The sequence below is a fragment of the Panulirus ornatus genome, chromosome 52, assembly GCF_036320965.1.
Source record: "Panulirus ornatus isolate Po-2019 chromosome 52, ASM3632096v1, whole genome shotgun sequence".
NCBI classification, from domain to species: domain Eukaryota; kingdom Metazoa; phylum Arthropoda; class Malacostraca; order Decapoda; family Palinuridae; genus Panulirus; species Panulirus ornatus.
Window position 1 is genome coordinate 18567505 of NC_092275.1, and position 17500 is coordinate 18585004.

Below are 17500 nucleotides of genomic sequence, written 5' to 3' on the forward strand. Positions count from 1 at the left end.
AGGGAAAAAAGAAAATGGTTTTGAATTCGGATAACAGGGATGTTCCTGGAGCGAAATAGGATTATGGTTATTAAATTGACCCGACGGATTGGCGCCGGTAGGACAAGCAGAGTGGCGGAGTTGTGTAACGGAGACTCATCCCTGCTGGCACCGCCTCCACGTCCGGGTCCCTGCAGTCTGCCGGTCCCCCTCCTGACGGTGCAAACTCCCACAGTCACACACCGCTACCAGGATACGCTAAATATCTATCTCATCCCTTTTGACGCCGCTCATCCTTACAAACACCCTGGAGGACACACTCCCATACCCAGCCTGGTGCTCCTCCTGACGGTGTCAACACCCACCACGCACATCCTCCACACACCCAGCAGGATACACCCATACCCTGCATGTGTTCTGGTACTCCTCCTGACGGTGCAACACCCACCACCCACATCACGAACACACACACACACCCACCCCATCTCCTCAGCAAGAGACTCCCTTATCTCCCGTGCCCATCCCTTGGGAGCTCCAATACCCACTAGTCACCTTCATCATGCGCCACCACCAGGATGTTTACATGCCAGAGAGCGCACGCGCATTGAATTGGTTATCCAGCGTCAGCTCTCTCCACGTACGCCCAGTACTGCAGCACACGGCTGGTAATGAACACCTTGTATGTGGTGTTCCTAGCGCTACCAGCAGCATTGGTCGTGGTAGACCTCGCCTCATATGTTGTAATGTTACTAGCCTCGTCTTTTGGGGTGTTACTGACCTCACTTGTCGCAGTGTTACAAGCCGCGTTTATAGGGTGTTACTCGGTTTATGAGTTGTTACTATCCTCATTTGTCGTATTGTTACTGTGTTCGCTCATCCAGGTGTTAGTGACCTCGTCTGTCGCAGTGTTATAAGCATCGTGTATTGTAGTGTTACCCTTGAATTGTCAGCGTTATTAGCCTCAATTGTTGTGTTACAGGCCCCGTTTGTGGCGTTACTACCCCTGTTCGTTGTAGTAGTATTAGCATCATTCATCACGGCGTTACTAGCTTACTAGTATCGTTTGTCGTAGCGTTACGAACCTCTCTTGTCGTATCGTTCGTGGCCCGCATTGTCGTGACGTGCGTTACTGGCCTCGTCTGCCATGGCCTTTTAGCGTTATTCGCCTCCTTTATCGTGGCGTTCGTAGCCTCGTAAGCCACGACGTTACCATTTGTCGTGGCGCTATGAGTCTCGTTAGTTTTGGCGTTATTAGCCTTGTTTAATTAGGCGATTACTAACCAGAATTGTTGTGGGGTAAGTAGTAACGTATATCGTGCTTTGCTAGCCTTGGTTAAGGAGAATATTTGCAGACAAACGCAAAGTAATGATAGGAAGTGTATGAACAAGTTTAACGCTTGTGCCGTGAACAGATGAACAGCTTTTTCTAAGTTAACTGAGACGGAAAGGCCATTCCATTAACGCTATATACATACCCTAGACTGAGCCAGATAGCCATGGTATCGACTTACCCCCTAAGGGTAAATGTACAGTTGGAATGACTGTGGGCCGACTGCCACAACTAGGATTCGAACCTATGCGCTCGACCCTGGACGACCGGTGAATGCGTCACGATCAGGAAAGCTAACCGCTACACCACGGAGGTCCCTAAAGTTGTGCTGGGTTCGTGTGTAGGGGCCTATGGATGGCCTCCGTCTAGGTGGGTCTGCGGACCCTCGTCGTGTGATGGTCAGGTCCATCAGCCTCCTCAAAGCGTATCATTGGCTCTGAGTCTTAGGATTTATATGCCACACTCGAGAGCAGAGGAAAGGATATATATATATATATATATATATATATATATATATATATATATATATATATATATATATATATATATATCCCTGGGGAGAGGGGAGAAAGAATACTTCCCACGTATTCCCTGCGTGTCGTAGAAGGCGACTAAAAGGGGAGGGAGCGGGGGTCTGGAAATCCTCCCCTCTCTTCTTTTTTTTTAATCTCCCAAAAGAAGGAACAGAGAAGGGGGCCAGTATATATATATATATATATATATATATCCCTGGGGATAGGGGAGAAAGAATACTTCCCACGTATTCCCTGCGTGTCGTAGAAGGCGACTAAAAGGGGAGGGAGCGGGGGGCTGGAAATCCTCCCCTCTCTTCTTTTTTTTTAATCTCCCAAAAGAAGGAACAGAGAAGGGGGCCAGGTGAGGATATTCCCTCAAAGGCCCAGTTCTCTGTTCTTAACGCTACCTCGCTAACGCGGGAAATGGCGAATAGTTTGAAACAAAAAAAAAAAAAGAACATATAATATATATACATATATAAAACTATGAATGTTGCATATCACATATATAACTATTAGTGTTACATGTCGGCAGCTGTAATGCAACAGACAAATACAGTTCTCTGCACAACTGACGTCTACGATAACCATTGTCTCGAAGCTACGTAAGTTACAAAGAGCAGTTGCTTATTGGCTACCACAAAACTGACAGTAGGAACAAATAACTGCTGACGTTTGCAGTGCAGGCTGAATACTGGAAGCCCAGTCGGCTGAATGCTGGCTACCGCAACAGTTGCAAATTGGTAGCTGCAACATGAGTTGCATCCTGACGGTTGCAGAGGTTGAATATTGACATGTACAGCAATTGCATACAGGCAGCTACAAGAGTTACATGGAGGTAGCTACAGTATTTGCATACCGGTAGCTACGTGGCCGAATTTAGCAATTTAGTTACTATGCCGATCTAGCGGTGTGGGCTGTCGGTGTTAGGCTCAGTATGTTTCAGTTTTGACCCCCACCGACCGGGTGACCGCCCTGTGGAGCAGACGTGTGTTTGGTGGTCGGTCACGCTGACCTCGGATGCTACACAGCCAAGACCTTTGGTTTGCTCGTATGTGTCTATCTTGTCTGATATCACAAGAAGATATTTCTCGGGCTTGTGTTGGAATCGTCTTTTCGTACCCGATGTTTCCAATAGGAGCCGCGACCGGCCTCCGCCAAGCTTGTGGTTTACGCTAGGAGCGCGTGTTCGCCTTCGGCGAGGTTGTGTTATCGAAGTGCAATCTCATCGAGGTACTTCTCACTTCGAAGGAGTCCATCCTCTCCTTGCTACTGTTTGTAGCGCAGCCTTGAAGCTGCAGAAAACGCTGTAGAATGAGTCTTGGGTTTAATCAAGATAAGATTTGTGAGAACCTCTGAAACCCAAAGATCCGATATGCACCAAAAGAGTAAACGCCTTAAACATCTGGAGCCCAAGACTTATCATCACCTTGCCACCTACCGTCAGAAACGACATGGGATGCACGGCAGAGAAGTTCAAGAGTGCATTATCCAAGTACCCACAAACTGTATCACATCAGCCAGGCTGTAGGGGCTATGTGGGCTTGAAGGCTGCGGCTTCCAACAGCTTAGTCAACCAAAGACCTGGTCCAGTAGCTTGGGCTGTAAGGGTGAAGACCTCTGAAGACTCTACGAAGTATCCTCGAGGTAACAGTCCTCTTGATGAATGTTAGTTAATAGATTAGTGGCTACGGCAGTTGCTACACGGTAATTAGGCCTACAAGCTGGTGGCTACGCTAGTTACATATTGGCAGTCACAGAACGTGCATATTAGCATGTGCTTAAGTTGCATATTGACAGATGCACTAGTCGCATACTGGTAGCTACAACGTAAAGCTCTAACTGTAAGCTCAAGAAGCCGATGGTAAATGCACTTGCACAACGTTCTTCTCCATCCCCGTCTGTGGCCATTGTTGATGCCACGTCCAATATTTCTCGATTACGATGTGGCTTCACTGACTCACACTGTAGTACAGTCCCTCGTCTCATCGAACCCTTCGTCTCTCTTGAACTTCGACTACGCCTCCTGCAGTACTGGCGAGGACTCATTTCAACCATCCTTGGCCACTGGCGTTCGCTACTTCCCGACATTCCTGGCTGGCTTGAAGGCATTGGACTCTTCCCCCACCACTACCTCGGCGCGCCGTGCCCTCCCGGCAGCACACGTCGTTACGAGAACCACAGTTGCACCAACCACCGTCTCTGTACTTAACGAGCGGGACTGTGACAACGCACTGTATTCTCGTCTCGGAGAGTGTACTGCGTGTATTACCATGCATAATTCGACTGTTACGCGATATTACTTTCAGATATACATTGCCCTCCCGTGGCAGCAGATGTGATAAGGCCATTATCATAATCATAAGTCTCATTGATTTTATTAGTGTTTAAATTATACCTGTAATATTAATATTAATGTTATTAATGATGTAGTTAATACTGCGATTACCATTATTACGTATCACTTGTACGTAGATGTATATCTATGTACACTCGTAAGGCGTCTGCCTGTGTGTGTTGTTATCTGGGGCAGGTCACTCTGATCTCGTGGAGATCAGAGTCGTGTTCACTCTGGCATCCTCGAGACCTGGTCAAGTGTGGCACCACCTGACTAGCGGTGTGTGTGTGTGTGTGTGTGTGTGTGTGTGTGTGTGTGTGTACTATCTGTGATAACTATTTGTATGTTGCTGGGAGAGATTGTTACACTCATGTATCTACTCGTGTTTGTAATTGCGTATTTGTATTCGTGAAGGGAGTTCTACGTTCGAGGTGGCCCATCTCTTGAACTTCCTCTTCTTTCATACTTCTTATACGTCCAGTATATCATAACTTAGTTCATTCCAGTGACCCACTACTGTTTTCCTGTATAAAGAACTTCTTCACTTTTTTTCTTTCCGTGTTTCTTGTTTGATTTCATGGTATGGATTTTGGTTGTGCTATCCTCGCATTTTTCGAAGAACTGTTCACTGTCATCATCATCAAACTGGTTTAAAACCTTAAAGTTGTGATCAAGTCACCCTTATCTCTTCTCTCTCCCATGGTGGGCACATTTAAGGCCTCTCGCCTTTTCTTGTAGCTCATTTCTCTTAATTCTCGTGCCACCTTTGTTGCCCTCCACTGGACCTTCTCTGTTTTTTAGTTTGTGCTCTATTAAGTTCGATGATCAAACCTGAAAAACATAGTCTAGTTTTAGCCTAATGTTTGATTGAAAAAGTTGCTGAATTTTGTCCATAAACATATTTTAGTGATGTTCAAATATTTGTCATCAGAAGTCCCTTATTTGGGACATTGGCGACAAGTTATGGGCAATGTCAACTCCCAATTTCCTATCAAACAGCTTCCTTTAGCATATTTCCACCTAGATGATATTCATATAGAAGCCTTCTTTCATATGCATTTACTCTGGTTAAATTTTACCAACCATGTACCACAACTTTGTAGTTTGTCTGGGTCCCCTTGTAAGTTGATGCAATCTTCCTCGCTTTTCACTTCACTCAGGACTTTGGCATCATCCGCAAACATATTTAGGCCGAAGTCCAATCCTTCTGATAAGTCATTCCCACAGATCACGATGAGCAACATCCCCAGAACAGAACCTTGCAGCATGCCGCTGGTAACCTCATCCCATTTCGTGAAGACGCCTTGGAGCCGCTCCCTTTGTTCCCTGACACAGAAAATCTTTTATCCATCGAAGTCGCCTCTCCTTTTCGTCTAGACATATGATCCAACTTCTTTGCTAGCCTTCTAGTCATGTATGTGTGTGTGTGTGTGTGCTTGTGCTTGTGTGTGTGCGCGTGCGTGCGTAAAACTCCAAACACGAACAAAAGGCCGTACTGAGACAAGTCGTATTGGTACATCTTCCTGAAGGCATCACAGCAGCGGAGGTTCGCCAATAATGCATGGTACACCATCCGAGATAATGATTATGTGCTGGTTACCTGCCGGGGGCGTGCAACACGTACCTTACTGGCTGGTACGTTGTATAGACTTTGGGTGGTCCCGCAAGTCGGGGACGAGTAAAGGCTTTGTTTCCATGTGGTATATTAATTGCCAGGCTTTCGTGGTCGCTCCAGTTCGCCTTATTTTATGTAGAGCTTTAACGTTGATTTTCGGAGGGTTCGATCTCGGAACCAAGCAGCACTGTTGGTTTCTATGATCAGTGTTTGAGGACGTCGCCCGCAGGATAACACATACACACACTGGAGCTAAGCAAATCAGATTACACTGTAGGTATATTTTTCGATTGCGTTTTCTGAGTGCCTTATAGCTGGTGGTCCACAAGGCTTCAGGTAACTGCAGGAGGAGTCTCGATGAACAGTGTCGACTCCCAGATGTTGACACTGGTTCCCAAAGGTTGACTATGGGAACCTTTGTTCTCTGTGTTATTATCCAGTTTTTCTGACCCCGGGAGATGAAGGCAAGCGGCACTTTCTGGCAAGGGGAGATTTCTGTATATGGAGCTCCTTGGAGTCGCTCCATGGATAACTTTCATTCCCACGATGACACTGGATATCTCCTCGATGCTCAGTGTCCGGTATCATTGTGGACACGCCCCGTACATCATGGTCAAAGACCCTGAACATTCTCTCCTCACCGCATCTCATATTGTAAGCCACCTTAGCGATTGTTCGTATTCCCCTTGATGTTACTGTTGGCCCGGCCGACCGCTCTCACCACTAGGTGACATGCGCGGCCTTGAGACTTCGTCTCCCACAACTCAGGTCACGGCACCGCATCAGTGTGAGATGGAAGGCCACCTGGCGGATGAAGGGATGGCTATATTGCCATGAGATATATAAGTGTTCTTACATTGCTTACAGTTTGTCCTGAGCGTTGTGTCGTGTCCTCCTCACAGCCTTGAGCCTTTCAGAGCCTCGCTGTTGTCATGTATACCGTTGTGCACTCAAAGGGTCACAGAATTCTTAGATTTCTTTTGTTACAAGAATTCTGTAGTTCGTAACATGTCCTCTGTAATAGAATCGTCTTTGCTTCACGCGACAGTTTTTTGTTACAGGGTATGTATGTATGTATGTATGTATGTATATGATTATCATAAATCCTAATATATATAATATTTGAAATACTTAAGACTGCTGTGTTTTCCCAATACCTTGTTTACGTGACGAAAGTCCGCCCTCTGGGCTATGAGCAATGTGCTGTATCTCAGGAAAACTTTTGGAGTACCGCTGCCCTCCCACACTCGCTGCTATTTATGGAGTGAGGTATGGAGGCGCTGTGAGTGGCATGCGTGGTCGTTATAATATCAAACAAAGCCTCGTCGCTCGCAACGCCTTGGGAAACCAGCGAATCTAAAACCTTTTGCAGGTGAGCCCCGATTTCTTGTTTATTATCCATAGCACAATGGGGAACCAAGCCAAATGTGGATATCCGTCTGAGACGACAGTTGCGGGGTCTTTGTGTGGGCGTGTCAGGCGGTCGTGTTGGTTCAGAGCGGCCGAGTCGCTGTGGCTGTGAGGGGCGAGTGCAAGGCCCGCTGACCTTAGGCAATGGGACGCCTGCCATGCTCACTACAGGGCATTATAGTATTTCATATGTATATATATATATATATATATATATATATATATATATATATATATATATATATATATGTACGAACATAGTGCATAGAAACGCGCACCTTCATAGAACATACAAACCTCCAACAGCCAGGATCGAACCCGGGACCCCTGTGCAAGAGGCGGGAATGCTAACCGCTAGGCTATGGGCCAGGTCCCGGGTTCGATCCTGGCTGTTGGAGGTTTGTATGATATATATATATATATATATATATATATATATATATATATATATATATATATATATATATATATATATTTGTCCATCTACTTATTTTTCGGTACCACTGAGGCAGCGAGAGGTTGAAGTCTATGCTCCACCGAGTGTGTTCAAGTTGCGATACGCGGGGAAGAACATGTGATTTCAGGTATATGGCTCTTTTAACCTCCTTGTGGCCGCGGTAGCCAGACGTCCTGGACGAGAGTTCGAGTCGGCACATTGAGGATTTCCGCCAAGGATTGCTCCTGCCTCCAGCCCTCCTGAAGAGGCAGTGGCGGATGCCCTGGGTGCAGGATGCTGCTCCTGAAGTTGATGGCTATCCTTAGTATTATGATTTATGGCTAAGAAACTGCTACGAGAGGGTGCGCGGGGAGAGCCCATGTGGAGCAGGATGTCTCTGCCTTGCGGTCAACTGTGTATTAATGGCGGTGTAATGTTTATAATTCCTCTACTGCCCAGGGCTGCCCTACCCTGAGTTATCTCTCTCCAGCCTCCTGCTGCACCTGCGCCGCTGCCCGTGAAATCTGTCGAGGTCTGTTTCCCTTACACAAGCGTCACGTAAGGTAGTGTACACACACACTCTCTCTCTCTCTCTCTCTCTCTCTCTCTCTCTCTCTCTCTCTCTCTCTCTCTCTGTGCGCATATATACGCATGACCCAACCCGTGTGCAGCGTTTTTGGCGGTGCCTCCTGCAAGAAACGCCGGTGCCTCCAATACCACGAACTTAACCCCACCCCCTACGCTCGCTCTCCACGGATAGCTGGAGGTCGAGCGACTTATGCTCGCTTGTCTTAGGATGCCTTGCTCTCTCTCCGACATATTTGTTGATTAACATATAGAACGCGGACTGAGTGGCCTTAACTTTGTTGTTCTGCATTTAGAGTTCTCCGGTGTTCTGCAGAGTTCACCCTTGGGGCTGACTCCGCAGTAGCCTGCGATTTATGTATGAGTACATTCGAATCCAGCCACGCACACAGATACACACACACATACATACATACGCATACACATACACATACACACACATACACGTACACACTTAATCCTAGCTTGTTGATCTGGTTGTGTGTGTGTGTGTGTGTGTGTGTGTGTGTGTGTGTGTGTGTGTGTGTGTGTGTGTACACTTAGGAGATGTGGCAACACGAGAATAAAACTCCCTCCCCGTAATGTACAGATAGGTATACACACACACACACACACACACACACACACACACACACACACAACACCTTATCTCTTAATTTCACCTCGAGGGTCGAATATATAATCACATAATGCACTCCAGACAACAGGATTCGAAGTGCTATATATAGCTTAGTTATTAGCGTCCCACATAAATGGTACGGTTCACACCTTGCAGTCAGGAGGGGCATAGTGTGTTTTGTGAAGTGTGCGCTTACTGATATATATATATATATATATATATATATATATATATATATATATATATATATATATATATATATATATATATATGTAAAGACATATATATTTAATTCTATTTATTTATTTTGCTTTGTCGCTGTCTCCCGCGTTAGCGAGGTAGCGCAAGGAAACAGACGAAAGAATGGCCCAACCTACCCACATACACATGAATATATATACACGTCCACACACGCAAATATACATACCTATACATCTCAATGTACACACATATATATATATATACACACACAGACATATACATATATACACACATGGGAAGTGAGTCAGTTGTTGTTCGCTGATGATACAGCGCTGGTGGCTGATTCATGTGAGAAACTGCAGAAGCTGGTGACTGAGTTTGGTAAAGTGTGTGGAAGAAGAAAGTTGAGAGTAAATGTGAATAAGAGCAAGGTTATTAGGTACAGTAGGGGTGAGGGTCAAGTCAATTGGGAGGTGAGTTTGAATGGAGAAAAACTGGAGGAAGTGAAGTGTTTTAGATATCTGGGAGTGGATCTGTCAGCGGATGGAACCATGGAAGCGGAAGTGGATCATAGGGTGGGGGAGGGGGCGAAAATTTTGGGAGCCTTGAAAAATGTGTGGAAGTCGAGAACATTATCTCGGAAAGCAAAAATGGGTATGTTTGAGGGAATAGTGGTTCCAACAATGTTGTATGGTTGCGAGGCGTGGGCTATGGATAGAGATGTGCGCAGGAGGATGGATGTGCTGGAAATGAGATGTTTGAGGACAATGTGTGGTGTGAGGTGGTTTGATCGAGTAAGTAACGTAAGGGTAAGAGAGATGTGTGGAAATAAAAAGAGCGTGGTTGAGAGAGCAGAAGAGGGTGTTTTGAAATGGTTTGGGCACATGGAGAGAATGAGTGAGGAGAGATTGACCAAGAGGATATATGTGTCGGAGGTGGAGGGAACGAGGAGAAGAGGGAGACCAAATTGGAGGTGGAAAGATGGAGTGAAAAAGATTTTGTGTGATCGGGGCCTGAACATGCAGGAGGGTGAAAGGAGGGCAAGAAATAGAGTGAATTGGAGTCATGTGGTATACAGGGGTTGACGTGCTGTCAGTGGATTGAAGCAAGGCATGTGAAGCGTCTGGGGTAAACCATGGAAAGCTGTGTAGGTATTATATTTGCGTGTGTGGACGTGTGTATGTACATGTGTATGGGGGGGGGGGGTTGGGCCATTTCTTTCGTCTGTTTCCTTGCGCTACCTCGCAAACGCGGAAGACAGCGACAAAGTATAAAAAAAAAAAAAAAAAAAAAAAAAAAAAAAATATATATATATATATATATATATATATATATATATATATATATATATATATATATATATATATATATATATATATATGGGAGCGGGGGGCTGGAAATCCTCCCCTCTCGTTTTTTTTTTTTTTTAATTTTCCAAAAGAAGGAACAGAGGGGGCCAGGTGAGGACATTCCAAAAAAGGCCCAGTCCTCTGTTCTTAACGCTACCTCGCTAACGCGGGAAATGGCGAATAGTTTAAAAAAAAATATATATATATATTTTAGGTCGGTACCCATGATCGTTTCAAGGATATTTTCTTCCGTTACTTTGGCTTGTTTGTATTAACAGGCATTCTGTATCCGATTGATTGATTAAGCAGTTACAACATCATGTAACTTGCTGATCTTATTGCTTCCTCCATATACATGTATAACTTTACATATTTCACTGTGCCGGAAAATATTACTACTTATGCTTACCTGAACTCGTCTTCGTGCTTCAAAGAGGTCAATTAGTTCTTTTCTAATTGTAGTTTTGAAGCTTCTAATTGAGATATGCATATTTAGCGCTTGCCTACGATGAAATCCGTTCGGCACTCGTTCCCTCTTTGCTTCTTCGCTAATGACGTGGTACCTTCGCGTGTAAGTAAGATTGGCATCTGTGATGAACTGTTGCTGTATAATGACGAGACGAAGCGAGGTTTCAGACATCGACACCTGAGTGGTCTCGTCACCAGCCGTACTCATTAGTCCTTTACGGAGTATAAAGCTACACAGCCCTTAGATACGGTGGCGTGAGTAGCACATCATGCACAAAGGTCGTCCGGTCGTGTTCAAAGGTCGTGTCGTCATGCTTAAGGGTTGTGCCGTCGTGCTTCTGTGTCGTACTGTCATGCTCAAGGGTCGTGCCGTCGTGCTCAAGGGTCACGTCGTTATGCTCAAGGGTTATACTGTCATGCTCAAGGGTTATGCCATCATACACGAGGGTCATCCTGTCGTACTCAAGGGTCGTGTTTTCATGCTCAAAGGCTCTACCGTCGTACTCGAAGGGTCGTACCGTCATGTTCAGTGGTCGCACCGTCATGCTCAAGGGTTGTTTCGTCTTGCTTAATGGGGTCAGTTAGTGTTCGTATATCAGTGAGCTGCCGGTGAAGGCACGATCGTAAGGTGTTGTGAGTACAGTAAGAGGTTGACAAGGTAGGACATGGGTGCCAGTTAATAGTGAAGGATCTTGTGTCACTAGTGTGGACTTGACCTGCCAGTCATGGCTGGCCTCGTAGCACTACCGTTGGATGGTGTGATGTGTGCCCCACCTTCCTGAATACTAATAGAGGAGAGTACTACCTGGACTGTAGGTACGTGTGTGGAGATCCTGAGGCATGTACGCGCCGACAGCCAGCCATCATTTGAACCAGCGAAATAAATCACGAACCACTGGTGCTTGTGAGTGGAAGAGAGTGAGGAGGCGTGTTTCACAAGACGGTTGCATCACTGGGGGCCCCTTGTGTGGTGCTTATTACAGACCCAGTTAGAGGCAAGGCGTTAGGCCAGACTCCCCGACCCTCCACCTCGCGACGCCGCCAGGGCAGAGACGACCTCAGAGGCCCAGATGGAAGATATCTGTGGAGAATGGTTGGGGAAAGATAATCTGCAGATGATGGGAGTGAAAGATAAGGAAGGAGTAAAAGTCGGAGAGATAGGATAGGTGGCTGGGGAAGGCATGCTGGGCACGGTCAAAAGAGGATGGGAAGGGTATTACAGCTATAAGTGTGAGATACGAGTGGAGACGTGTTTGTGAGATGGTGAGGAAAACGTTGGAATTATAGAGAAGGATTTTAAGGTAAGAGGATGGGCCGCTCTTTCTTCTTACTGAGTTTCAGGTGATTTCATTAAGTAGAATTAGGACCCAGAGTTTATTTCTGGTGGTAATTGTAGTAGTCTACGGTACTACGGTTGTGATTTGTAAGAGATCACAATCATAGGTTTGCAAGTGGAAGTGGGAAGGTGTTGATTAATGGGACATTTAGTATATTATGATAGACGAGATATGATGCTGACGTACATTACGATACGAGAGTGGGAGCCACGCCTGTCTTGAGTGGAGGAGGTGTTGAGAGAGAGGTTGGTGTAGTGAGGGCATCGGGTTGCGACACGGCGTAGCATCTCCGTGTCCGCATTGCTGGGCCTTAAGGTGCCATCCACCACCCCCCCGGGTTGTGTACAGACAGCACCCGCCACACACCCTCTTGCATGGCACCCGAGAACTACATTCCAGACATAGTCTCGACAAGTGCTCCTTGCATACAACAAGAGCGTCTGTTCACTCCCTTTTCCCCAGAGTCCTAATGAATTGCACACATTTCATCAGTGCGAATGTCAAGAGTAGATCAGTGGTAGTCACTACCTGGCACCCTGGCCTGAAACACAGGGGGTTCGACGGGAGGAGGAGGATGAGCCAACTGAGATGGTACTTTATAGGCAGGAAGATGTAGTTTGAAGTTTAGAAAAGGTGAAGGTTAGCAAGAGGGGGTATTCCGCGCTGCAGGTTCTGTGTCCTTACTCGTAAAATTAACTGCCTCACCTTGCAGAGCTGCACTCCACCCGGGAAGGATAATTCACACACACACACACGCGCACACACACACACACACACACACACACACACACACACACACACACACACAGAACCTCCGATCTGCTATCCATCCATACATCTATGCAGGCCTTCCCTCTGCCAACCTCCACTGTGCCACCTACTCATCCCTCACTCTGCCACCCACCTAACCTTATTCTTCCACCTAACCACTTAGGTCCTCACTCTGCTACCCACCTGACCTTCACTCTGTTACCTGACCGTTCAGGCCTTTATTCTGCTACTCATCCTACATTCACTCGGCCTCCCTCCAACTTCTCTCTGCCACCCACCCTATACCATCACTGTGCCACCCACCCAACCCTCACTACCACCCGCCCAGACATCATTCTGCCATCCATCTAAGCCTCACTCATCCTCCCAGCCTTCACTCTGCCACCCACTCAATCACTCTGTTCTTTAGGTTGAACTAAGGCTGCCCCACAGATATCCACTCTCACCCACTTAACCCCTGACAGACATGAATACATTTCGCACCCTCACATCTTTCTGAATAACCGACCACTCCCACCCAGCAAAATACCAACTAATCTTCACGTCACATACGACACAGACGTAACATTTACCTTCCACATCACAAGGATTAACACAGAGGCTACGCGCAAACTACACCCACACCTACAAGAACACTTACTGGCGCTAGTTCTGGACAAGAAGCAAGAACGTTCAGTATCCTCGACATACAGTCTGTCTCCTTCACCTTAAACTACGCTTAACCTGCCGGGTCATCCACCCTTTCAAAAGCGAACACTACTAAACTTGACCCGCACAACAGGAATGCTCAGAACAATCACTAGTTGCTTGGCGACCACAAAAATTTAACACCTGCACAACTGAAAGAAAAAATACAGCAACAATACAGTTCTCTTTTATCACGCATAGCGCCCAGTATACCAACCTTCCCAGCCAGACCAGTTCATCACCACCCCCTACCTTACACTTCATCATCCTATACTCACATATCCCCCCACACCCTCAGAAAATATCATTATAGATAAAACATAGACACAGTGTAATGACTTGAGAGACACTAAATATCGCCCCCACCCGCCTTATCTTAAATTTATTCCGCACGACGTACTCCCATCTGAAACTGTGCCTCCCATACATGCACGAGTCACACTTTCTCTTCTACGCTCTGGACGCCACCAATTGCTTCATTATCACATATGTCGATTCAATACATCATAAAAACCTCCATTCCGAAGGTGCATCTTCCTTACTGAAGACACAGAACACCTAAATCTTAGAATTAGAGTTTACTAATCGTGTCCCCCTCCCCCAATCTCTTTTCTTAATTAGGCAAGTCCATTTCTTCTCTCCTTTCTTTGTAGGTTTGTAACTGCCTTAACATTCACCCCTCCATGACCAGCATGCATCACCACACTGTGTTCCCGGGTGGTGTACGTCTCTGGCTTTCTGGGTGCTGCAGCAGCCCCAGTGAAGGGGGCCCTTAGGCAGGAGTAAATGAATATGTAGGAGGATAGGAGGGATGGTTATGGAAAAATGAATGCAGTGCGGAGTTTTACTTCTGTAACGTTTCCTTACGTTTATTTACATAATGTTTCGCTACAACTTAGAAACGTTGTAGAGATAAAACTCCTCTCGAACTGGTTGTGTCTATAACCACCTTTCCTATCCTCATTTGATATATATATATATATATATATATATATATATATATATATATATATATATATATATATATATGAGTGTGATTTCATAACAGCAGAAACACCACCGGGATAAGGAAACACGAAAATCGTGATCGCTTTCGTGCATTACCACTTATTCAGAGAGCTAATTACACTGTGTTGAACTCGTTTGTCTAATCCACGAAAGCGATTAATACCTATAAGAGGAGAGTGGAAGAAGGAACAATTGATGGACGAAAGATATTCTGGTACGCTGGTACGTGCAAGCGTCTGGTGTACACTATTGGACGGCAGTCCAATGGGGTTACAGGTGGCCGCTGGACGGGCAGGTGAGGGGTAGCGTGCTGTTGCTGGCCTAGCTCCTCAGGGGGCCACACATGCGTCCTGGCCCCGTCCTCCTCCTCCTCCTCCTCTTCCTCCTCCCGCTGTAGCATCACCGCCATCATCAACAACAACAAGAAGAGCGCGGTGCAGCATGCCGCTCCTCTCTCTCTCTGTCTCTCTCTCTCTTTCTCTGTCTCTCTGTCTCTCTCTCTCTCTCTCTCCTTGCCTGGCCGACTCTGGCGGCCCGCCTGGAGCCGCTTGCTGCCCAGTCCGTGCCCAGCGCCCACGTTGTTCACTCGCTCCGGCTTACCTCTCGCTCTCCCGGTCTGTCTTCTGCGGCACGCTGCTGCTGCTGCAGCTGTTGCTGCTCGCTCGGGATAACCCCACACGTGACCTTTGACTCCCTCCTACTTTAGTGCTGTTCTGTGTCTACGTTGGTGATGAACACAATGTGTATATATACATACGTAAAGTGCTGGGATTACTCATATATATATGTGTGTGTGTGTATCAGTTGATGCACATTGATTCGTCCGAAGTGAAAACTGAAAAGTGAAAATGGAAGAAAAATGAGATAACGGTGCTTCATTGTGAGTGCGTAAAAGGTGACTCGAGTGAGGGTGTGTTTACAGTGCGTGGCGTGCAGGTGTGTGGCGTTGAAGTGCGTTGCGTGGTGCCTGAGGGAGAAACCTGGTAGTACAAGTGACATATTGAGAGGCGGCCCCCAGCCACGTCCCTGCACCACACCCCACATCACACACACACACTCACTCACGCTCTCACACACACACTCACTCGCTGAACTCTTGCTCGCATCTGACGAAACAAATGGAAGAGAAACTGAAGAAATTGAAAGTGGGAAGTGATAGTGTAAACAAGGGGATGGATCAAGGTGTTTGCTTGTTCCTGTCGTGGTGACTACTGGTGGTACAAGACCACTAGTGATGGTACACGACCACTGTTGATGGTATACGACCAGTGCTGGTACAAGACCAGTGCTGGTGGTACGCGACCACTGTCGATGGTATACGACCAGTGCTGGTAAATGACCACCACTGGTGTACGAACACTGTTGGTACATGACCAGTGCTGGTAAACGACCACCACTGGTGTACGAACACTGGTGGTACATGACAAGTGGTGGTAAACGACTACCACTGATGCACGACCACTGCTGGTACACGACCACCACTGGTGCACGACCACTGCTGGTACACGGCTGTTATATATTCACAAGCATACGGGGGAAAAAATACTTAAGTGAACGTGAAAACATATATCTTTCAGTATGATTCTCTTGCTTCTTGACACCTTACTACTCCATGACCGGACTAGTTGGTGTACAACCATTCAATAAAGACCCGCTGGTGTGTATAAACTGGATGTTTTAAAAAGGGAAACAGCGTTGGAGAAAGTTGAACCCGGGGGTGGAGGGAGGCAAGCTGTCCTGTCCGGCGACCCGCTGCTGGCTGGGGTTTCATTGAGGTCTCCGGTATCATATGGCTCCTGTGGTCCCCGAGCCAGAGAACGAGTGCATTAGTATCGCCCACAGGAAGGGACATCCTCCCTCTCCTGCTGCGTCATGCTCTCGGGACTTGTATTACGTCCGTGTTGTTGTACGCATTCATGTATTGGCGATGAGGGAGGTGACCCCCCTTGGTGTATTATACAGTGCACCGGTAACAACACTGTGATGTATCGTGTAGTGTTGCTGGTGCAGCGCGAGGAGTGGAGTGGAGTGTGTTGGTGGTGCAGTGTGTGTGTGTGATGTGTGTTGCAAAATGTGTTAGTGCAGTGAGTGGTCTGTTGCACAGTGTTTCAAGTGTTGTTGGTGCAGTGTGTGGAGTGAAGGGTGTAGCACAATGTCTAGTGTTGATGCAGTGTGTGGAGTGAAGTGTACTGCGCAGTGTGTGGAATGAAATGTGTTACACAGTATGTAGGGTTGGGGAATGCAATATGTGGACTTTGTTGTGCAGTGTTTAATGTTAGTGGACCGGTGTGTGTGGACTGAGGTGCGTTACACAGTATATAGTGGTGCTGATGCAATATGTGTGGACTAAATTGTGTTGCACAGTGTGTAGTGTTGATGGTGAAGTGTGTGTTTGTACTGAAATGTGTTGCACATTATGTAGTGTTGGTGATGCCGTGTGTGTGGACTGAAGTGTGTTGCACAGTATGTAGTGTTGATGGTGAGGTGTGTGTTTCTACTGAAATGTGTTGCACAGTATGTAGTGTTTGGTGGTGCAGTGTGTGTGTGGACTGAAATGTGTTGCGTAGTATGTAGTGTTGGTGGTGAAGTGTGTGTGTGTGTGTGTGTGTGTGTGTGTGTGTGTGTGTGTTGCATAATATATTGTGTTGGTGGTGAAGAGTGTGTTGCGTTTGTGTTGTAGTGTTGGTGTTGTCATGTTAGGAGTTCTCACAGTGAAGACTCGTGTTGGATTTAATCCAGACACATTACAGGTTGGGTCACTAGGTGGACATATAGACACCAGAGCAGAACAAGACGAGTTGTGTGGAGGGCCACATCGTATTCAGTACACAGACATACACATGACAGTTTTG

General features: G+C 46.5%; 1 protein-coding gene across 3 annotated transcripts in view; it reads left to right on the forward strand.

The window, feature by feature from the left end:
• Window positions 1-17500, forward strand: part of LOC139765125 (uncharacterized) — a 1132594-nt gene that overhangs the window by 409382 nt on the left and 705712 nt on the right. Inside the window, exon 1 of one of the 3 annotated variants that reach the window (XM_071692314.1) lies at window positions 15164-15262. The exons of the other annotated variants lie outside the window; for them this stretch is intronic. The gene's annotated coding sequence lies outside the window, so the exon portion shown is untranslated. Of the gene's footprint in view, window positions 1-15163; window positions 15263-17500 lie in introns of those variants that run through there. 3 annotated transcript variants of the gene reach the window in all.